Genomic DNA, 24,116 nt, shown 5'->3' with positions numbered 1-24,116 from the left:
CTATTTGATACCTTCCAGTGTCTCCAGGTCTCGTCCACGTATACAGCCGTCGTTTGTGGTGTTTGAACCAAGTATTGGCAAGGACTAAATTATTATCAGTGCAGAATTCAACCAGCCGACTTCCTCTTTTGTTCCTTTGTCCCAATCCAAATTTTCCTACTGTACTACCTTCTCTTCCTTGGCCTACTACTGCATTCCAGTCTCCCATCACAATTAGATTCTCGTCACCTTTTACATATTGTATTAAATCTTCTATCTCCTGATATATTCTTTCGATTTCTTCATCATCCGCTGAACTAGTAGGCATATAGACCTGCACTATTGTGGTGGGCATTGGTTTGGTGTCTATCTTGACGACAATAATTCTTTCACTATGCTGGTCGTGGTAGCTTACCCGCTGCCCTATTTATGATTATTATTATTATTATTATTATTATTATTATTATTATTATTATTATTATTATTATTATTATTATTGTCGTCTAATGAACTTGTTTAATGGAGGACGCATTATTTCATGTCGTATGAATGCTTAAAATAATATACTCTGAAAGCGATGTAAGGAATGAACATAATACAACATTTAAAAATATACAAGACACGAATATTAATGAAAGCAAAGTAGCTTGCATTTTTTTGTGACAGATGTTATCATAATCATACCCATGGGAGTTCACGGTTTGTGGAACCTAAACTACAGGGAAGTGGTTTCTAATTTCATAAATGCTACATGCATCGGCTCCAATCAAAACAGGTCAAATGAGGTCCACCAGTTGATTAAATGGAATCCAGTACGCCTGAAATGATTTTATGTGACATAGTGACTGGCACAGGTCTTTTAGTATGTCACTGTCAACGCTACAGTGAAGAAGGTAAAGAGTATCTATCAAAATGTCGGAGAAGGGAGACGGTTCAGATACGGATGTTCGGCTGTACTACGTAAGGTCCTGCAAACAGGGGAGACTTTAATTTTCCTCCTTGATGATATAATCGTTCAGGTTGAGCAAAAAGACTGAGATACTTCAGAATCGATTGAGTTATAGGTAACACGAAGAAGGTAGGTTGTTAGTTCTTAATTAAACTTCAATTTTGTGAATGAGAGTTATGTTACTGTGTTAGTGGAAGAGAGCTTAAACTCATTACTTATTATGAATGCAGGACAAAGGGAAGTTTCTTACGAGTGAGGATGAATGTGATTACAAGAGCTTGGATTTGTAAGCACTAATAGTTTAGTAGCAAGTGCCATTTAGCCCTCAGAACGGTTCTGCTGTGCGATTTTCATAAATATCGGCTATACGGCCTATTACAATTCCTACTGTACCGGGTGGTACACCTCCACGCCGCTAATTCAAATATTGCGCCAGTTGAAACTTCTCTACAGGAGAAAGCCTGAACTTTAACAAACTGGATTAACTCAACGGTTTCTCGGAAGATGTCACTACTGTAAATTTGGTAATTTTGAAGTGTTCTGAACTGTGTCTATTTTGATTTGTGTTTGTTTGCTCCGTATCAAGAAGTTTGAACATTCTCTAACAGATGTCGCTACCCAAAACTATGGTAACACACTCTGGTGCAATGGAATGAACTTTCTTGAAGATTTATTGTATTCCTAAGTTTTATTTTTACTAAATTTTGTTCTGTGGTTTGTGGGTTGGCAATATAAATCCTTTCTTTCCGCCCGTTTTGAATGTAACCAATCATGAATTTACGTAATTAATTTTCCACCAATAAGGTGTTTCTTCCTCGTCTTGTGTATTAGTTTTTGCTGTTGGCCAATAAAAGTTTGTGGGCGGGTTGTTATCATTCATGAAAGGTCTCGAATGTTCCACGAGGGTATATAAACTGCTGATTTTCTGGTCTCAGTGCCACTTCTGTAACATCCTTCTTAGTGTGTGAATATGTAGCAGGGGGCGGGAAGCGCCTCTTTATTCAAGCAGCAGTTCATCTACAAGGTAATGGCCTGTTAACATCTTCATTTCTTGCTAGCTCAGCAGTTTAACTCTCGGGGAGGGTTCGAAACCTTTAGTATGTAACCTACCTTTTTAAAATGTAAATTCTTTTCTGTCTATCTATAAATTACAAATCTGTAAAGCGGGGATAGAGAGTGCTTCACCCTCTCGAACTCCCCTTCATTTTTGAAAGAGGAGGTGACTACGTTTTCATAACCGTTCTTTTCTTCTTTAATGTAGTAAAGTTTTCTCATACGTGTCACCTCCCTAGCTTGGGATTAGCCCCTGCATGATCGGCCTAGCGCCACATAGGTTTTAGACAAAACTTGGTGTAGGAGTGCAAGTTATCGCCTCCATTCAATTTTGTATTTTGGGCCATTTACTTAACCCGTTTGTTTTCCTTCCTGCGAAGGCCCAGTAGATTGGGTACGATATACCCCTGTTTATTTATTATGCCTTGATGGCAGGTTGTGTAAGAGTCCGTTATTGTCTTTATAGGCTTGAAAGATCGAGAGCGGGACAGCTCTTTATAGTGTTGTGGTAAAAGTGCCATAGAGAGGCTTGAGATGTAAAGTTGGGAGCTAATGCTCCATGTAATTAAGGGTGTTCTGCCCTTTGGTATCTTGTTATTGTGAGCTGAGAGCTCAGAAATTATATTTGGGGCTCGAAGCCCAGATCTTGTAATAACCCCCTAAATCTTGTGATTTTTTTGTACCAGATTTTGGCTTGTTGTTGACTTGTTAAGTTTACAAATTCTATGTCATCATTGTTAAGCTTTGAAAATATAACCTTTGTTAAAGTTTTAAATTAACTTTAATTTTGTAGTTGAGACCTATTCCTGCCCGCACCTTCTTTCACCTCTAACTACCACGGATATCTCCGTAACACCTACAATTCATGAAACCCACCTACATAACATGACTGTAGAGCGATCTTGCCGGCAGTTGTTATTTGTCAAATAAGTTTGCAGTCCAACATATTAATGCATCAAATCCTGGCTCTGGGTTACATTTTGATTTCGCAATCTCTATGTCATGTGAACAAGAGCTACCAGAGAAATTTGACAAATTAAACACCTCTCAAAACGTGACAAGCGTTGAGGGAGTCACAGGACTGTATGAAAAAGAATGTAAGTCAAGGTAAGCAACAGCTTGAACGACTAAAAGCAGATTTGTTGACATGAAAACGAGACAAAGCGCCGTGGCCCAATAAAATGAAGTCGCTCCAGAGAAAAATACATGTACAGGGAAACTGTAAATACATTAGTACATTAACATATAGACCTGAGTACAATCAATCTAAGAAGCAAAATAACACATATTGCACTGCAGTCGAACGACCAAGAGAAAAGATCAGGTTAAATTAGAAACTGATTCACATCAGATGAAAAGTTTCCAAGAAAAGTGTAGAGATTGACCGCAAAGTACTTCCTACCTTTGTTCAAGTAACCTTACTCGTACGAGTCCGGCATGGAAAATTCAGTTGCAGATGCAGCAGCTTCACCTCTTCTGACAAGACATGGAGATTCACGAGAGCTGTTTGGTGGGAGCAAACACCGTGCACAGGTAGCATTTACCGGCATTCGTTCACTAAGCCCACAGTTATATTAAAACAGATGATACATCTACCAGGATGCTACGAAACTAACACCGGTTTGAGGAAGGTGATTGGAGGGGCTCCTCGATGACGGCGCTGGTGCACGCTCCCATCCTAGTCTATGTGCAGTCGCATTAAATGTTGTTCCCTGCGATCCCTATTTTCACTGTCGTTTTGTCGCGCGACTTATAGCACCGGTACATGCGCAAAATGAATTTCGCTCGTGTCTCTACTACGTATGTCAAGAAAAATCGACTATTTCCGCACTACATTCATGCTGCTTGCATCAGTTAGGAGAGTCGAACTAACACTACAGGACCCAAAGGTAAGCAGAGCATGAAACATATGGCATGTAACGGTCAGCTGTTACTTCGTGCGCTCCCTAACCTCATCTTGATGGAGTAGAATAGGTCTCATGTAATGAAGTTAATAAACTATACGAGTAGTGTCCGTATTTGCACGATATTAGGAGTGTGAACTAACATAATATTATAAGGAAGGGTAATAATAGTAATATTACTTGGTTTACGTCCCACTAACGTACTTGTACGATCTTCAGAATTTCCAAGGTGCCGGAATTTTGTCCCTCAGAGTTCTTTTGCGTGCCAGTAAATCTGTCAACAGGAGGTTGACGTATTTGGGAACATTCAAACACCAATGGATTGAGCCAAGATCGAACCTGTCAAGTTAGACTCAGATGGCCACCGTTCTTCCATTTGAGCCCCTCAGTCCGGTAATGCTTTGGATAGTATTTGACTGCATTTAATTGAAGTTCGCCTGAACACTACTAGGGCTGAAATAAAAATTACGTAGATATGGATACAGTGCGAATGAAGTTGGAAAATAATACTAAATTCACTAGAAAAAGAAACGAGACTATTCTTAAAAGTCCTAAATGAAAATTTATCTTATAATAATATTTTTTCTTATGAAACTTAACGTTCCTTTATCCTATCTCCTGGGTATCCACTTTCTTTTCCAAAGTCGCTTTCTTAAATTATGTCTTCACTAGCGCAAGTTAACAAAACGCCCGCAGCAGTCGGTGCTAAACCCCCCAGCATTTCTCTTTTTCATGTCCGTATTGAAAGCACATCCCGCCACCTTGCTAGCTTAGCTTGTCTTTAACGTCATCCTTGGTTACGACTGCTCGCCCTATGAATCTGTCAAGTGTGAACGGAACCGTCGTGTTACCTTCATTTGACAGATAGCGCTTGATACAGCGCAACGAAAAGAGTGCAAATAAGGACTGCCTATGATTGAGAAAGTGGAAGTCATATTCTTTAGCTTATATATCATCCCAGCATTTGTCTGGAGTTGCAGTGGAAAAACACGCTATAGATCCCACTATTCCTGACTGACTTCATATTCTGTCAGTTTCAAATTAGTATCGGAGCAGAAAATCGAAACCAGACAAAGCAGGCATGAAACTACTAAGGTAACTACCCGATAACACAGAGACTACGATGGTAATCACTGGAGCATACAAGAGCTACTATGGTAACTACTCGGTAACACAGAGACTACGATGGTAATCACTGGATCATACAGGAGCTACTATGGTAACTACTCGGTAACACAAAGACTACGATGGTAACCACTGGAGCATACAAGAGCTACTATGGTAACTACTCGGGAACACAGAGACTACGATGGTAATCACTGAAGCATACAGGAGCTACTATGGTAACTACTCGGTAACACAGAGACTACGATGGTAATCACTGGAGCATACAGGAGCTACTATGGTAACTACTCGGTAACACAGAGACTATGATGGTCATCACTGGAGCATACAGGAGCTACTATGGTATCTACTCGGTAACATAGAGACTACGATGGTAATCACTGGAGCATACAAGAGCTACTATGGGAAGTACCCGATAACACAGAGACTACGATGGTAATCACTGGAGCATATGGCAACTACCCGTTAACACAGAGACTACTATGGTAATCACAGGAATACAGGAACTACAATGGTAACCATTCGATAACACAGAGACTACTATAATAAGCACTGGGTCAGAGACCACACTGTTAACCATTTGATTGGACAGACTACCATGATAACCACTTGGTCAGACAGAAAATACTATGGTAACCAGTCGTTCACGACTAGAAATGCTCGGCAGTTATTGGAAGAGCACGAACAAACTTCCAAGTAGTTCCCTGGCTCTCTAATTCCCCAGAAATAATTGAGCACCTGTTGGACCAATTCGATGGATGTATCTTGTACATTCTATGTATCCGCAGCAATACACCCTCCAGCAGTTGTGGCATGTACTGAATCCAGGTACCTGTGAGAACATACCAGCGCTTTATTCAGTCACTCCCAGTCCGTCTGGCTACTATTCGTGCTGTAGAGTGTGATTATTCTGGATATTAGCTGATGCCATAATGATGAGATTCACCAGTGTACAGTAATTTATCAGACGTAACATATTCAATTAATACACAGGGTTATTAGCCACTCTCTTGCAGCTAGGGCGTACTAGCGTAGGGAAAAAGAATACTTAAAGAAAAGGCGTATGCATTTTAGTGCCGGGAGTTTCCGACGACAAGTTCGGCTCGCCAGATGCAGGTCTTCTGATTTGACGCCCGTAGGTGATCTGCGCGCCACGATGATGATGAAATGATGACGAGGAATTCACTCACGTCAAGCCCTCTTTAAAATTCCATACCCGCCGGGAATAGAACCCGGGACCCCTCTGACGAAAGACCAGCACGCTAACGATTTAGCCATGGAGCCGAACAAAGGAATAATAAATAATACGTGCTGACTATGATGGTAGAAAGCCAAGTGATTTCACGCTCAGTTCATAAGTCACTAGAATGTATTTCTGAAGACTTCTTGCAAAGTCAGGAAGGCTATAGTGAATATGAATACACCATCGGTTTTCCAGAAAGCCTAGTTCGTTCTGAATTTGAAAAATTAAGTTAATTTATCCCAGATATAATGTTTGGTTTACTGCACCGAATTCAGTCCAAAATCTAAGTATGACCAGTCAAAAGGAAAACTGTCAGAAAGAAGTGGCTTGCTATGTGAACGGGATCGCGAATGACTGGCTGTATTTTCACAAGTTATAACTGTAATAAACATAAACTGCCTTTGTAGTTGCATAGCACAAAGGTGTCATATCGCCGTCGACGCCAATACAGAATTTTTGAACCTCTGCTGATAGGAGGATATATACAACCACTGTCCGCAGAAATCAGTGAGTCACAAAGTGTAATCTCTAGACTTTGGTGACCTTTCCAAAAGACATGAGACTTTACAAACAAATCGATAAAAGGTGCAGATAGACAGCAGTTCCGATGTCTTTTGAAAACTGGAGGACGGAACCGGACGATGATCAAACGGCAACTGTCATCGTAGTTTGCTTCTGCCTCAAGAACCCGTACTTACATAAAGGGTTAAAATGAGAAGAAAAACCTTGAATGTGTGACTCGCGGTGTTCGGTCTCGTTATCTAGAGTTCAGTAACCTGACACATGGTGGTCTATTTGGAGTAGTCACTGCATCCTAAATAGTGCAGCAATGTGGTATTCCCAATGGAATCTAGAATCAGTTAACAAACGAATTCCCGTCGCGTCTGGAGGGAAAACACAACCGCAACAATCCCATGGCCATCGTTGAATGAGACGCGTTTGGTGTAGTTTTACCAGTACTGTAATGCATTATGTTCAATGGGCATACGGAACAGCACATATTCTTTGGGAGTACCGTTAATTTTTATTAGGAACAGAAAGGCTGGAACTTTGGAGGAGGATTTCGCAGTGAAACTGGATGCAGAGCTCATTTTTATAAAGTAGCCAAAGTACCTGTTCTTGGTACGGACTCTTTGAGCACGAAATAAAGCGGTTAAATTAAGATGGCCCGCAAGTGTGTGTGCGCCTTACACACGCTCCTGTAGACTATTTACGAGTCTCTTCCTTTTTACAATTGCCTTTACGTCGCACCGACACAGATTGGTCTTACTGCGACGATGGGACAAGAAAGGGTTAGGAGTGGGAAGGAAGTGATCGTGGCCTTAATTAAGGTACAGGCTGACGTGAAAATGGGAAACCACGGGAAACCATATTCAGGGCTGCCAAATGTCGGGTTCGAACCCACCATCATCCGGATGCAAGCTCACAGCCGTGCGGCCCTAATCGCACGACCAACTCGCCTTGTTTACGACTTTCTCATCGGGTGTAAAAGTATACGGGTTTTTCCCCACTCGGCTCTCTAATAATTTAACTACTTGAAAGAGGAAGAAAGCAGGTACGAAATGAAGGTATCGGCAAAGAAAAGGAAAGAGCCATGAAAGGCGACAAATGAAAGCCTCCTTAGGCCTTGAGTGCTCTAATACCGTTGGAGTCGGGAAAAAAACAAGAGTTAGTGAAGGGAGGTCGTACAGGAAGGATTACAGGAGGATGCTGGCACAAGTAAGTGGAACCAATGCCGGACTCAACTCGGGGCCCGTAGTCGTCACACCAAGCCCCACAATAAATTATTAGAAAAGATTTGACTACATACAAAAAACGAGAGAATATAAGGCATATAACAATAAAAATAAGTGAATAAGAGACTTGAGTGGTAAGACTTCAGAAAATGAAATGTGAAATCATATCTCTTAAACATAAATACTAACCCTACACAATATTTAAAAGATAGAAACACGGAATGTATCTATGATAATAACGCAAAATGAAATTTGAATTATAAACGCACTACATATTGATTCTGTCCGCCTCTGTGGTGTAGGGGTTAGTGTGATTAGCTCCCACTCCCGGAGGCCCGGGTTCGATTCCCGGCTCTGCCACGAAATTTGAAAAGTGGTACGAGGGCTGGAACGGGGTCCACTCAGCCTCGGGAGGTCAACTGAGTAGAGGTGGGTTCGATTCCCACCTCAGCCATCCTGGAAGTGGTTTTCCGTGGTTTCCCACTTCTCCTCCAGGCAAATGCCGGGATGGTACCTAACTTAAGGCCAGGGCCGCTTCCTTCCCTCTTCCTTGTCTATCCCTTCCAATCTTCCCCCATCCCCCGCAAGGCCCCTGTTCAGCATAGCAGGTGAGGCCGCCTGGGCGAGGTACTGGTCATTTTCCCCAGTTGTATCCCCCGACCAAGAGTCTGAAGCTCCAGGCCACTAACTCTTGAGGTGGTAGAGGTGGGATCCCTCGCTGAGTCCGAGGGAAAAACCGAACCTGGAGGGTAAACAGATGATGATGATGATAATATAATATAATATAATATAATAACGATGATAATGGTTGAATAAATAAGCTACAATTCAGAATAGTTCTCAAGTATGGATAAGCACGCGTAACACACTCAGCTATAAAACTGTAGCCTCCAAATGCTTTCTGCAGAGTGGAGAGCTTATTTTTCAGCTGGTCTGTTAACAAGCGAACAACGATTTGTCACACAAATGATGACGAACATGGCTTCGCGTAACCTCTACATATGCGCGAAATGAGAAACCTATTCATTAGTTGTAATGGTCAGACACTCGCGTATGCCTTCTTCTCTTCCTGCAACCTTTCCTCTCCTGCTCGGCGGCCGACATCGTGTAACCCTATTACACGCCGAGTGTTCAGTCCTGTTTCTCTGGGTATCACGACACCGTACAGCATGCTTCGCAACGAAAAGCAGTCGAAATTCAACTACCCAAAAAACGTGCTAGTTACTTCGCTCGTCAGCTTCCCGCCTTATATCACGTGAACTTGGCGTCACTAGCCTCTTCATTGGATAATCTCATTTTACTCCGGAATCTTCTGGCAAATTTTGGACACCCCTCCCGTTTCATCCTGAAAATACTGATGAATCGGTTCAGCATCAAAGTGGTGGTTATCGAGATGCGAACAGCACGCTGGTTCGGGCTGATTCGTCATATTCCAACATAAGGTGAGCAGGAATGCCGCTAATATTGGTTTCCTTCATTATTTTCAAAGACTTAAAACTTAGGAAGTCTCAATGAACTGGTTATTAGTGGGTGTGTTTTCCCAGCTATTACATTAAGTCTTTTATTGATTTGGTAACTCAGCGGGATAGCTCAGCAGTTCGGGGAGTGTTGGCAAATAGGGTAACTACTTGGCATGTTTAATTTATGTGTTGTGTTTAAGTCTTTGATATATCTTGGCTGATAAGTTGGGAACTGTCCGACTCGTTGGCTGAACGGGCAGCGTACTGGCCTTCGGTTCAGAGGGTCTCGGGTTCGATTCCCGGCCGGGTCGAGGATTTTAACCTTAATTGGTTAATTCCAATGGCACGGGGGCTGGGTGTATGTGTTGTCTTCATCATCATTTCATCCTCATCACGACGCGCAGGTCACCTACGGGTGTCATATAGAAAGACCTGCACCTGGCGAGCCGAACCCGTCCTGGGATATCCCGGCACTAAAAGCCATACGCCATTTCATTTCAGTTGGGAACTGGAATTGTTTCCCTTCATTTGACTCATTGTGAGACTTAGAGTAGGACTTGGTCGGCCTTCGAATAATTTTGTATACAACGAGCGGATGTTAGTGTGTGTAACTACCCCTATGACTTTCTACCAGCCTTCAAGCTGTAGCTCACGGCCACAGCACGCTCTTGAAGGAAACTGAACACTACCTTGGTTAAATGTATCCTGAAAAACTACTTGTTCAAGCCTCCCTCTAATTTGCAGAGTCTCAGATGTTTTGACTGTGTTATACCCTCTCAAACATTATTTTCTAAATTCTTTTTAACTTTAAAGTCATAATGTCTTATTAAAACATTTGTCTAGTGCAGGTTGTAATCTGAATTATACCTTCATTCTCTTTGATATTGTGCTGGCCTTTTGCAAGATATTCATTCTATGTTAGTCATTCTCCTTTCTCGATTTTTTACTAGACTGTTAGTTCGTTCCTTCTTTCTTGTTGTTGTTAATCTATTAAGCCTCAAAGTTTATGTGACGTTATCTGTTTTAATCTTATTGAGATTTGAAACAGTTCTTTAATATAAATAAAAAACATCATCATCATCATCATCATCATCATCATCATCATCTGTTTACCCTCCAGGTTCGGTTTTTCCCTCGGACTTAGCGAGGGATCCCACCTCTACCGCCTCAAGGGCAGTGTCCTGGAGCTTCAGACTCTTGGTCGGGGGATACAACTGGGGAGTATTACCAGTACCTCGCCCAGGCGGCCTCACCTGCTATGCTGAACAGGGGCCTTGGGGAGGGATGGGAAGATTGTATGGGATAGGCAAGGAAGAGGGAAGGAAGCTGCCGTGGCCTTAAGTTAGGTACCATCCCGGCATTCGCCTGGAGGAGAAGTGGGAAACCACGGAAAACCACTTCCAGGATGGCTGAGGTGGGAATCGAACCCACCTCTACTCAGTTGACCTCCCGAGGCTGAGAGGACCCCGTTCCAGCCCTCGTACCACTTTTCAAATTTCGTGGCAGAGCCGGGAATCGAACCCGGGCCTCCGGGGGTGGCAGCTAATCACGCTAACCACTACACCACGGAGGCGGCTAAATAAAAAACAATTAATTGAAATTCTTCACTGTCCTTACTATAGCCGGTTTCAAACTTAACTTATTTCCTTCGATGTAGGCTGTAATGTTACTTCTGTACCATTCTCACCAGTCAAGTAGCAAGACTTACTAGCTAACCTATTTTCTTGGTCCAGCATTACTGCGAAATCTGCTTTCCTCGGGCGATCATTGAACTAAATTTTGGTATACCATCACTGTACGATGCAATATAAAATGTAACGTTGCATAGTGGAGGCGACAATAGCCAAAACACAAGAAATCTGAATTCACAGGAAAACCTTTAGTTACGAAGAAGAAGCCGGGCTGAGTGGCGCAGTCAGTTGATGCGCTGGCCTTCTGACCGCAACTTGGCAGGTTCGATCCTGGCTCATTCCGGTGGTATTTGAAGGAGCTAAAACAAGTCAGCAACGTTTCGTTCGATTTCATAACACGTAAGCGAACATCTGCGGGACTGAATTCCGGCAGCTCGGCGTCTCTGGAAACCATAAAAGTAGTTAGTGGGACGTAAATCTAATAGCATTATTATTATTATTATTATTATTATTATTATTATTATTATTATTATTATTATTATTATTGTTACCGTGTTTTAGTGGTAGGTAGAGGTGAAAGAAGGTGCGGGCGTGAACGGGTCTCAAACTACGGAATCAAAGTTAATGTAAAATTTAACAAGGTTATATTTTCTTTTCAAAAACAAAGAAATAACAAGCATGGCAGGTACAAAGTAGCAAGTCCAAAGGGTAGTTACAATATTTACAGGATTTGGGCTTCGCGCCCTGACTTCACAATGCTTGGGCAATCAGCTCAGTTTTACCCCAAACACAAGTTTCAACAGAGGGGCAGAAAACCCCATTCATGCCTAGGAGTCCTTGCTCCAAATTACACTGAAAAGCCTCCACGAGGCATACAACACTCAATTTTCAAAAGAGCCACACGCTCTCAACTTTAAGCCTCTCAAAGGCCACACCAAACTCCACCTTCGAGTTGTCCTCACTGGACATAGACACAGGGGTAAAATACCCAACCTACTGAGGTCTATTAAATGAAAAGGGGCAATTACATGACCTCTAAAATAACAATTTGAGAGGAGGCGATCTGCACTCCTAATACACTTGTTTTTAAAACCTAATCTGGCTCTAGGCCACTAATGCAAGGGCTAATCCCATACTACAGAGGTGACTTCAGAAAAGAGCAATTTGTTTTACGTTAACGAAGAATAGGTTGAGAAAATAAGTTCACCTCAAAACAATGTGAGTGGGAGCTCGAGAGGGTTAGCACTCTCTATCCCAATATGCAGCTTTAAAAGAGAATAGATGAAAAGATTGGTTACATTTTAGGAAAAGGTTACATGGTGGAAACGCTTCGAACCCGCTCCGAGAGTTAAACTGCCAACCTAGCAAGAAAAGAAGTTATTAAGAGGCCATTACCTGGTGTTGAACAGCTGGAGAAGAAAGAGGCGCTTCCCGCCCCCAGCTATGTACTTTACACACTGAAAGATGGAACAGAAGTGGCCCGGAGACCCAAAAATCAGCAGTTTAAATACTCTCGCGGAAGGTTCTAGGCGTTTTAGGGAAGAGAACACCCGCCCACAATCACTTTATTGGCTAGGGTACAGAAACATATCCAAGTTGGGGGAAGATACATCGGATTGGTCGGAAATTACTAAAAGAAATTCGGGATTGGATAAATCTAAAACAAGGGGAAAAAGAGGGGTATACAGCCAACTTAAACAATAACAGAAAGAAATTTAACAAGAAACAAACTTTTGAAATAAGAACTTCTCCAAAAAAAAATAGTTCTTTCACTCCGCACTAGGGTGCACTATTGTTGATCTTCAGTAGTGTCCTCTAGAAGAGAAAGTTCACACTTCTTACTACAAGCAAAACAAAAATACGTCGAAAATGACACAGTTCAAAAACTCCAAAATTTCCAGGTAGAGACATCTTCTGAGAAACTTAAAAATTAATACTCTCCATAAAGTTCAGACTTCCTCCAGCAGAGGAGTTTCAACAGGCGCACATTTTAAATTAGCGGTGTGGAGGTGTACCGCCCGGTACAGACCTCCCCCCCCCCCCCAAAAGTTCCTCCAGGGGTGACACATGAAATTGTTTGAAAACAAGGTCCAAGTTTTGATGTAGATATGGAGATTAATTGCCAAAAAAAATTTATAAGATTTTCTTAATTTGGTTTGATTCAGTTTCAAAATTTTGTTGTTGCAGGTGAAGTACAGTCTTTATGTTTGTAGAAGTTGAATTCTGAAGATAAACTTTTAATACTTAAAAGTGATGAAAAGTTTTGCAATGTCCACCAAATATTGCTGTTGAATTCCCAAGTGTAGTCATTGTTTATAGTAACTGTTCATGTAGTTGATGTTGATGAAGTTGGATGGCCAGACCGGCCGTTGCAGCTTGCGTCCAAAGGAGGCCGCTCGGACCCCTCAAGTACCCTGAGATACCACTCGCCCGCACTATGAGGGGAGCAGAGGTGTCGAAGCACGCCGCGCCCGCGGTGAACATATACAAGCTGCGGGCATGTAGCAGGTCGTGCGCCGCACATCAGCCTAGGCCGGGAGGAGAGCTCCGGCTCGCCGTGCACATGTCGTCCTCGCTGGGGCCGAGGGGGCCCTTCCTCAAACCCAGTCGCGGCACGGCGCCGCGCGGCTGCGGGGGCACTGAAACATTAAAACTAGGCGGCAGAATTTTGCTGGACCATCATCATTTTTTTGAGGGCACAGGCTTGTTGGAGAGGTAGAGGGGCCAGCGGCGTGCGAATATCCATGGCATTTAATCTAAGAAAGCCACAGTGTGTATAGCAGGAGACGGGAGCGTGGTAATGGCCATGGTAAGGACAGAATGGCAGTTTAACGGATCGGGGAAGGTTTTACAAAAAATGCTTACATATAAAACAAAATAGAAGGAGCAGAATGCCTTAAGAGTGGAAACTCAAAAAAAATATAACCTTCATATTCCTATCAAATTATATGAAGCAAGTTGACACAAAATTTACACCGGTTTCACCTGGGACAGGTGAACCCTAAATATCCTCTCGATGGCTGGATTGCTTACTAACAATGTAACCGGCGTAAGAAAATCGAGAATGATACAAGGCCCATGAAATCTGGGGGCAAGCTTGCCCGCGGGAACAAAGTTCTTGACCATAACTTGGTCACCTACCTTCAAAGGGGTGGGTCTCCGTCCACGATCATACCTTTCCCTAACCTTTTCATGAGACACTTTAAGATTGGCTTTAGCCTTCTTCCAAAGATCTTTAATGTTGTCCGGATCTATTGTCTCGGGGAGAATGTCACTCAGAGACCAGAGGTTAGAGAGCGGCGTGTTGGGAACAAACTTGAACATCAACGAGGCTGGAGTAAATTTATGTGATTCATGAACCGCCGAATTCAAAGCAAAAGCTAACCAATGCAGGGACGTGTCCCACCTGGAATGATCTTCATGATGATAGGCAATAAGTGCGGACCTGAGATTACGGTTAACTCGTTCAGCCAGAGATGGTTGAGGGTAATAAGCAGAAGTAGTTACATGAGAGATGGACAAGTCAAAACAGAATTTACGAAATAAATTAGATGTAAAAGCCTTAGCATTATCAGATACAATATATTGGCACGGACCAAAAGAAGCAAAAATAGAATTTAAGCAAGTAATGGTAGACTGAGCGGTAGCCAGCTTAGTCGGAAATAACCAGGAAAATCTAGTAAAGCCATCTACGCATACAAGGATGAACTTGTTAGCATTTCCCTTTGACTGGGGGAAGGGTCCTACATAATCAATATACAGGCGTTCCATGGGGCGTGACGCTTGATGCGAAGACAAAAGGCCTACCTTGGTGGACATGGTGGGTTTACTGAGCAAACAAGATTTACAAGCTTTTACAAGTTCACGGATTTCACCGTCCATACCTTTCCAGATGAACATTTCACGAATCTTTTCACGAGTTTTAAAGATACCCAGATGCCCTCCTAATGGGGTCTCATGATAATACTTGAAGATCATAGGTACAAGAACAGCTGGAACGACAACTTTCATCATCTTATCATGCCTCGATGGGCAACATAGAACACCATTCCTCAGAACATAAGGGACAACATGTTCCCCAGAAGAAAGGGTTTCCATTATCGGAGCCAGCGTCGGATCTTCACGTTGGTATTTCTCAATATCCCTAAAAAGCATGGGAGCATCTGTTAAGATGGCATTAACACCAGATAGTATGGACTCGGGAGGTGATGAACTGTCGACCGGTTCATGGGTCTCGACGTCGTTAGAAAACATACGACTGAGTCCATCAGCAACAACATTTTCGGTACCTCTGATATGCCTGACATCGAATTGGAAGGCAGAAATACGGATGGCCCAACGGGCTATACGACCAGTACGACGCGGCCTACCTAAGACCCAGCTTAATGCTTGATTATCTGTCTCCAGGTCGAATTTGACGTGTTCCAGATAGAGACGGAACTTTTCTAAGGCGAATAAGACTGCCAAACCTTCGAGCTCATAGATGGAATACTTGGCTTCTTGAGCCGACAAGGTCCTAGATGCATAGGCGATGGGTCGCCTCCCTAGTTCAGTCTCTTGAAGAAGGACTGCAGCTACTGCTGACGACGACGCGTCAGTTTGGACGATGAATTTCTTCGAGAAATCAGGCATAGCAATTGCAGGGGCATTACAGAGAGCCAATTTAAGATCTTCAAAAGCGGCTTGTTGAGAAGGTCCCCACTCGAATTTGATGCCTTTCCTACGAAGAAGGTTTAAGGGCGCCGCTCTATTAGCAAAGTTAGGAATGAACTTTCTGAAGAAATTCACCATACCAATAAACCTGGCGATGCCTTTAATGTCCTTGGGAGGTTTAAAATCACGGATGGCCTGTGTTCTCGAATGATCGACTGCAACACCATCAGGTGACACAATATGCCCTAGGAATGACATAGAGGGCTTAGCAAAGGCAACCTTGGACAACTTGACAGTTAACCCAGCCTTACGAAGGCGATTGAGAACTTCTCGCAGATGATCTAGATGTTCTTCGAAGGTTTCCGAAAATACGACGACATCATCCAAGTAGTGGTACAAGTATTCAAATTTGATGTCGGAGAAGACCCTATCTAGCAGCCTAGTGAGTACAGCTGCTCCCGTGGGGAGCCCGAAAGGCACGCGGTTGTATTCATATAAATTCCAGTCCGTGGCAAACGCTGTAAGGTGTTTAGACTCTTCGGCAAGGGGAATTTGATTATAGGCCTGATTCAAGTCCAAGATAGTAAAGAACTTGGCCTTACGAAACCATGAAAAACAAGAATGAAGGTCGGGAAGGGGCACAGATTGTAACACCACCTTCCGATTGAGAGCCCTGTAATCAATGACAGGCCTGAAGCCCCCTTGGGGTTTCGGGACTAGAAAAATAGGCGACGAATACGCTGACTTAGAGGGCCTAATAATACCATCCTTCAACATCTGATCGATAATTTCTTTCAGAGCCTTCATTTTAGGTGGAGATAGCCTATAAGATGGAAAACGGACAGGAATCGAATCCGTGACCTCAATTTTGTATTCAATAAGGTCAGTAACACCAAGAGTATCAGAGAACACCTCCGGAAAGGACTGACACAATTTGCGAATACTATCAGCCTGCTCCTCAGGTAGATGTCTAAGGTCTAACAACATCTCATCCTGGGTAGGCGAAATAGATGAACATGATACAGAATTACACTTTAACAAGGGAATGTTACAATTGGACGCAAATTTGAATGTGCACGACTTACTCTGAAGATCGAGCGCAAGACCAGTGTGAGAAATGAAGTCCGCTCCTAGTATGATGGGGCAAGACAAGTGCTTAGCCACAAACAGTTTGGTTTTCCATGTAAATTTAAAAATACGAATTTTGACCAGTAAGGAACCTAGAATTTCTAATGGAGATGAATTAGCCGAAACATATAGGACAGGAGATGAGACATAGTCAGGTAGTTTACAAACAGATTTCAATTTAGAATACCATTCAGCCGAAATAATCGAACAGACACTGCCTGAATCTAATAAAGCGGTTATAGGCTCATTGTTTAACTCAATCTTAAGAAAAGGAATAGGTGCGGGGGAATTCGCCGCAATCCTAAGACACTCTTTGGGACATTCAAAAGATGCATTTGAAAATTGCTCGTTCCCTGAATTTACAACCTGTTTACTAGGGGCTGAGTCTCGGGAAGATGGATTAGTCGACTCAGCCGAAGCCACTAGTCACTTTTTATTATTGGCATAGGTGGAATTTGCACCAGAAGTTGAGCAGGAGGGGGTGCTATTCGAATTTGGGCAATTCTTGGCGATATGTGAGAAAGCCCCACATTTAAAACAGCCTTGTGATGAACCAGCCCCATTACTTGTCCCACTCGACTTGATCAGTGGACACTTATTGCGCAGGTGGTCAGGCGACCCACAAGCATAACATTTACGAGGGGTGACTGATCGGCGAGGTGGAGGCCGAGTATTACTAAAGGAAGGCGGGGGTTCTTTCGCTACACGCAAAGAATCGGCGTATCTAACTCCTTCCGCTGAGACGGCCAATGCTTCAAGTTCCGAGAAAGTTTGCGGGCACGCCGCGAAACACAAATATGACCTGTAGGGTGGTGAAATCCCTTCCACAATAGCTTGTACAATCTGATCCTCAGGGAAATGAAGAGCAAATACCCTAGTATAAAACTTAATATCTTGGATGAAGTCTGCCAAGTTTTCATCCAAGCGCTGTACCCGATAATAGTACTTCTGAATAAGGGAGGACCTGGCCCTCGCAGGGATGAAGTTAGCTAGCAAGTGGGCATGGAAATCCTCAATAGATGATTGCTCGGCAATGGCTCTTACGATTTTATCAGAGAGAATACCAATAGCATACGGATAGATAATTTGCAAAATTTGACATGGAGAAAGAGAAAAAACAAGGGCATGATCCTGAAATTCAACTAGAAATCTTAAAAATGAAATTACGTCACTGGTGGTATTAACGGAAAACTTAGAGATACCTCTGAGAAACATTGCCAAGGGATGAGGCAAGCTACTAAACCCGGGTGACATAGTAGGTAAAGGTTTCAATGGCAAGGTAGTTAATTCAGAACGTACATTATTTAATGAGTTACGGCGTTCAGACTCGTCCAATGGGGCAGAGGTTGTTTGAGCAGCAATGGTTTTCCTATTGACTTCTCCCTTATGAGGCTCTTCCTCGCTACCTACATTCACCGTGACGGGTTGATCAGTTTTGGGAGGAACCTCCCCAGTTAACAATTGAGTGACCTTGCTAGATAATTCAGAAATATTTTCAAGCAGCGTACTAGCTTCCTTCCTCTGAACGTCATTCAACTTCAGAGACAACAGATCATTAACTCTATTTGAAAAGTGATATAGCCTGGCTTGCACACGCTTAATTTGATTAGGAGAAGGATCATTTTCATCAAAAAAACTAACTACAGATGCTAGCCCAGTAATATTCTCGACGAACGTGGAAAGAGAGTCGTCAATTTCTTTCTCTCCCAAGGTGGGGATGGAAATGGGCAAATCAAGGGACTCTCTAAGCTTATTGGTGTCTACTGCAACCGTGCCTCCAGATTGCACATTTCTAATAGTTAACTCATATATCAACTCCTCTTTGCGCAAATAGTTAAGATGGAGAACATCGCGAGGTCCGGGCATGATGACAGAACAATTTTGAAAAACTCAAAAAAATTCCAGCAACTGAGAAAATTGTTAGAGTTCGGAATAAAACAATGTTTAACCGTCAAAAAGGGCTAAATTGAGACCCATTCAACCACGCTCTGCTACCACTTGTTACCGTGTTTTAGTGGTAGGTAGAGGTGAAAGAAGGTGCGGGCGTGAACGGGTCTCAAACTACGGAATCAAAGTTAATGTAAAATTTAACAAGGTTATATTTTCTTTTCAAAAACAAAGAAATAACAAGCATGGCAGGTACAAAGTAGCAAGTCCAAAGGGTAGTTACAATATTTACAGGATTTGGGCTTCGCGCCCTGACTTCACAATGCTTGGGCAATCAGCTCAGTTTTACCCCAAACACAAGTTTCAACAGAGGGGCAGAAAACCCCATTCATGCCTAGGAGTCCTTGCTCCAAATTACACTGAAAAGCCTCCACGAGGCATACAACACTCAATTTTCAAAAGAGCCACACGCTCTCAACTTTAAGCCTCTCAAAGGCCACACCAAACTCCACCTTCGAGTTGTCCTCACTGGACATAGACACAGGGGTAAAATACCCAACCTACTGAGGTCTATTAAATGAAAAGGGGCAATTACATGACCTCTAAAATAACAATTTGAGAGGAGGCGATCTGCACTCCTAATACACTTGTTTTTAAAACCTAATCTGGCTCTAGGCCACTAATGCAAGGGCTAATCCCATACTACAGAGGTGACTTTAGAAAAGAGCAATTTGTTTTACGTTAACGAAGAATAGGTTGAGAAAATAAGTTCACCTCAAAACAATGTGAGTGGGAGCTCGAGAGGGTTAGCACTCTCTATCCCAATATGCAGCTTTAAAAGAGAATAGATGAAAAGATTGGTTACATTTTAGGAAAAGGTTACATGGTGGAAACGCTTCGAACCCGCTCCGAGAGTTAAACTGCCAACCTAGCAAGAAAAGAAGTTATTAAGAGGCCATTACCTGGTGTTGAACAGCTGGAGAAGAAAGAGGCGCTTCCCGCCCCCAGCTATGTACTTTACACACTGAAAGATGGAACAGAAGTGGCCCGGAGACCCAAAAATCAGCAGTTTAAATACTCTCGCGGAAGGTTCTAGGCGTTTTAGGGAAGAGAACACCCGCCCACAATCACTTTATTGGCTAGGGTACAGAAACATATCCAAGTTGGGGGAAGATACATCGGATTGGTCGGAAATTACTAAAAGAAATTCGGGATTGGATAAATCTAAAACAAGGGGAAAAAGAGGGGTATACAGCCAACTTAAACAATAACAGAAAGAAATTTAACAAGAAACAAACTTTTGAAATAAGAACTTCTCCAAAAAAAATAGTTCTTTCACTCCGCACTAGGGTGCACTATTGTTGATCTTCAGTAGTGTCCTCTAGAAGAGAAAGTTCACACTTCTTACTACAAGCAAAACAAAAATACGTCGAAAATGACACAGTTCAAAAACTCCAAAATTTCCAGGTAGAGACATCTTCTGAGAAACTTAAAAATTAATACTGTCCATAAAGTTCAGACTTCCTCCAGCAGAGGAGTTTCAACAGGCGCACATTTTAAATTAGCGGTGTGGAGGTGTACCGCCCGGTACAATTATTATCATTATTATTATTATTATTATTATTATTATTATTATTAGTTACGAAGAAAACACATAGGATGTTTTTGTAGAAAATGTAATTTCAAGACCACATGGGGCAATTCATTTTCCGATAGGTCCAACCGTTCACACCTTATTTCAGTTTATGTAGGGAAAAAATTACCCACATTTGGGATATAACCCTGTAAAATCACCCACTAGTTCTAAACGGTGAAATATATCAAAATTAACAGTATACCTTCAGTGACGCGAATTAATTTCTTCACGGGGAAGAAATTCAGGACATTAAGTGGCCATCCTTCTGAACTCGCCGCTCTTCACCAAGGACATCCGCAGTCTTCCGTTCTCCTACTCCTGATGAGAAGCCAGCAATATGATTTATGACATCAGTGCAGGGCTTAGGCGGTTTATAGTAGTGATCAAATACATACGTATATATCGTCGTTGCCGGAACAAAACCTCCTATGTGATAATATTTTTGGAGATATACTGACCCGCAGCACATACATTATGAAGAGCGAGAATGCCTTGACCATATTCACACAATATTGTACCTTAGATGACAGAACCTTACCGACCAATATGAATATTCACATAGGAGGTTTTATCCCTGCTGGGGCGATACTTTGAGTCACCATTGTCTCCTCTCCACAGTCTCAATTTCTTTTGCTATAAAGAACTTTCAGTTTCATTAATTTTCCTGTAGCATGATCAGATTTTGAGCACTTTAAGACTGCGTATGCTTAAGATTATATTCCCTTAGGGAACCTGAATAAGGGCCTATTTGTCCCGAATGAGTAAATTTATAATACCAGTATAATGGGTCCGTTACTGGACATTATATATATTTTCAAGCTCACTCAAGAGGCCAAATTTGCACACTGGGGCGAAACGCTGGCAACAGGAATGAGTTAGCCTGAAAATTTATTTGTCCAATAAGTAACACATCATATTGGTATTACAAATTCTTGATGTTTGGACAACAGAACACTAGAGTATGGAAAAACACAATCCAATATTCATCTAATTATTCGTCAGTTATGTATTTTAAAGTGTGAAAAATCATCTAATACATTTGTGTGATGTCTTTGCTCATCCAATATATTTCATGAGCTGTCTCCTGCCGCATTTTTAAACATTGAATTGGAAGTAAAATAAATGGATTTCCAGTTCACAAAATGGCAAAATAATATTCACATATTAGAAAATCTATTGGAGCATATGTGTCATGATCCTGCTTGATATTTCGTGAAGTGGCTAATATTATCAAGACACTAACTTCACGGGGGAAATGTGCAGTGCGGTTTGAGGAGTCAGCATGTGGCTTTGGTCACGCAGATAAGCAGCCATCTGTGACAATTCCTCCCATCCACTATCTGTGAGCTACTGGTTCTCTCAGGCACAATGAGTCTGTCAACAAAAACAGCTCCAGATCCTCATTGTCGTTAGAAAATCAACATACTGGGTACCGTGTATGTACGTTAAAATAATTTTGAGTTTCTGAGTAATGTTTACTTTATGACTCAAAGGTTAGCAGTTCAGATATGTATTTGATTTTACCAAGGACCAGTGGCATAGTGTAGGAATAGCGAATCAGACTGTTAGCCAGAGGACAAGAGTTCGGTTACCACCTCGTCCAAGTATTTAAATCCTGGACTGAGGGCTGGAATGAGGATCATCCAGCAGCTTGAGGTCAATTCAGGAGCTCTTTGATTTGAGAGGCAGTGTACATGTAACCACAGAAATGGTGTCCCGACGTAAACAATCAACACTGTCCCACTCCAGTACTGAAAGGAGTTGAGGGAGTGAAGGGGGTAGTGTCGAAGGCCACTCCAGTACCGAAAAAGAGGGGAGGGAGTGAACGGGTAGTGCTGAAGGCACAGTGTGTGTATTAATATACATCCACCACTGTGCCCATTTCCATCACAACAGTCTTGTAGCGGGCTGTCTACCTGCAGCAATGCGTTAAGCGTGGAGGTGGGGGCATACCATGCTTTGTTTATACCGGGACACCATTTCTGTGCTCGCATGTACCTTGTCGTGGACAGAAAGTAATATGACAGAGGTAGCAGGCACTCAGGGATGACGGAATACTCCATTATTTCTAGCTCTTCCGAGAAGGCAGCAAACGTCTGCCAGGGCGTGTTTAATAATTAATACCGATAAGCGATTACAAATGTTCACACAATTACCCTTCGTAACCGTACGAGAGAGGATATTACCAATATAATATGAATAATTTAGATAGAATAGCCTAAAACAAGTATTAAAATGTAGTCGTTTATATGTAACTATGCCATGCTCCCCACCCTAGCATAAAAGATTTGACTCCGCTTTTGTGTCTCAGACTGGTTTAAGGGACTAGAATGGGCAGCACTCTGCGCCATGTAGAATCATGCGGAATGTTGAATACCTACTACAGTCACTCTAAAAGTGTGTTTATGCCTTCCCACCACACCCTCTCCCCTGAACATTCCTGGACAGTACCCAGCACAGAGGCGATAGACACCCTCGTTTCTCACTTTTGGCCTCGGTTAATTAGAGCTGGGCATACAGCAGTACAGATATCACTACCACATAGACTATCACAGGGAGCACACTCTTAACGAAAATATGTGACTGCGGATAAGGAGCTCAATGTCCTTACGTGAAGTAATAACAGCAATGAAATCTCATTCTGTAAAGACAGTATTTTTACAACATCATAGAGAAATAAATGTAATTGCCTGGAGATTTCCAGTTTTCTCTGTCATTTTCCTTAACATTTATTTGTCATCAAGCCGAAATTGTTACGCGGCACATTTCTATAACTGCGTGCCTGGTGATCCAGTATATCCTAAGTATATTCATCAAGTTATATTTATTCAGAGCAAGTTACTGGTTTATATAACAACAGGAGTGGATACTCACAATGCATTACTTTAGTATCTGTCGTTGGTACTACCGCTAACGTTAAGTGACCGCGACACCCCTCAAATAGAAGGAATGACCTATTGTCCAATTGGAAAGAAGTCAATGCTTAAATATTGCCCACTCTTATATATTTTGTTCATAGCCAGAGGAATGAACAATATTTTGAGATAAGTAGCGTGAATTACTATGACAAGCAGTTTAAAGGACTAATCTGAAGGAAATGTAATTTTATCTTCATTAGTCTCCGATTAATAGTTTAATAGTAAATGTCATCTGCCGTTATAGCAAAAGACAAGTGAAATATTATCAGTCTGTCAAGAGAGGTAAATGCTTTCTTAGTTTTTCCTTCTTAAACATCATATGTCTGCCTAAGGAGGTGATAGAGGAGAGTTCATTACACCGCTAGAACGTAGGATCGATTCCCTTCAGGAGGTCGACTGCCCCTTCTGGAAGGGCACATGATTCTGAGGTTCATTTGGCCTACATTAAAGTGAGAATCAGGTTAATTATTAAGGGATAGAGGCGGTCGGGCCTAGAGCTAACCATTCTCTCACTTAGGGTCGTATTCATGAACGAGACTTTGACTTCGACTTACGTAAGTTCACTTAGTTGAGTTTCGTGGAAGTCTGTTTCATAGACGCAACTTTTACAAAGTAGACTCTGGCGTAAGTAGACTTTGGTAAGTTACGATGTGAAGAATTAGATATGAAGTTGGCAATGAAAACAATGGAAGAGCACTGTAGCATCTCCCATCACTCAATGTTTTTTCTTAATAAAGAAGCAGAAGAAGAAGAAATTCAGCTGTTTCCTGCGTTATAGATCGCGTTATAGACTCTAAACTCAATCCAATCCAGT

This window comes from Anabrus simplex, chromosome 2 (assembly GCF_040414725.1).
Source record: "Anabrus simplex isolate iqAnaSimp1 chromosome 2, ASM4041472v1, whole genome shotgun sequence".
Lineage (NCBI taxonomy): Eukaryota > Metazoa > Arthropoda > Insecta > Orthoptera > Tettigoniidae > Anabrus > Anabrus simplex.
Note: the sequence above shows the minus strand (reverse complement) of the source record.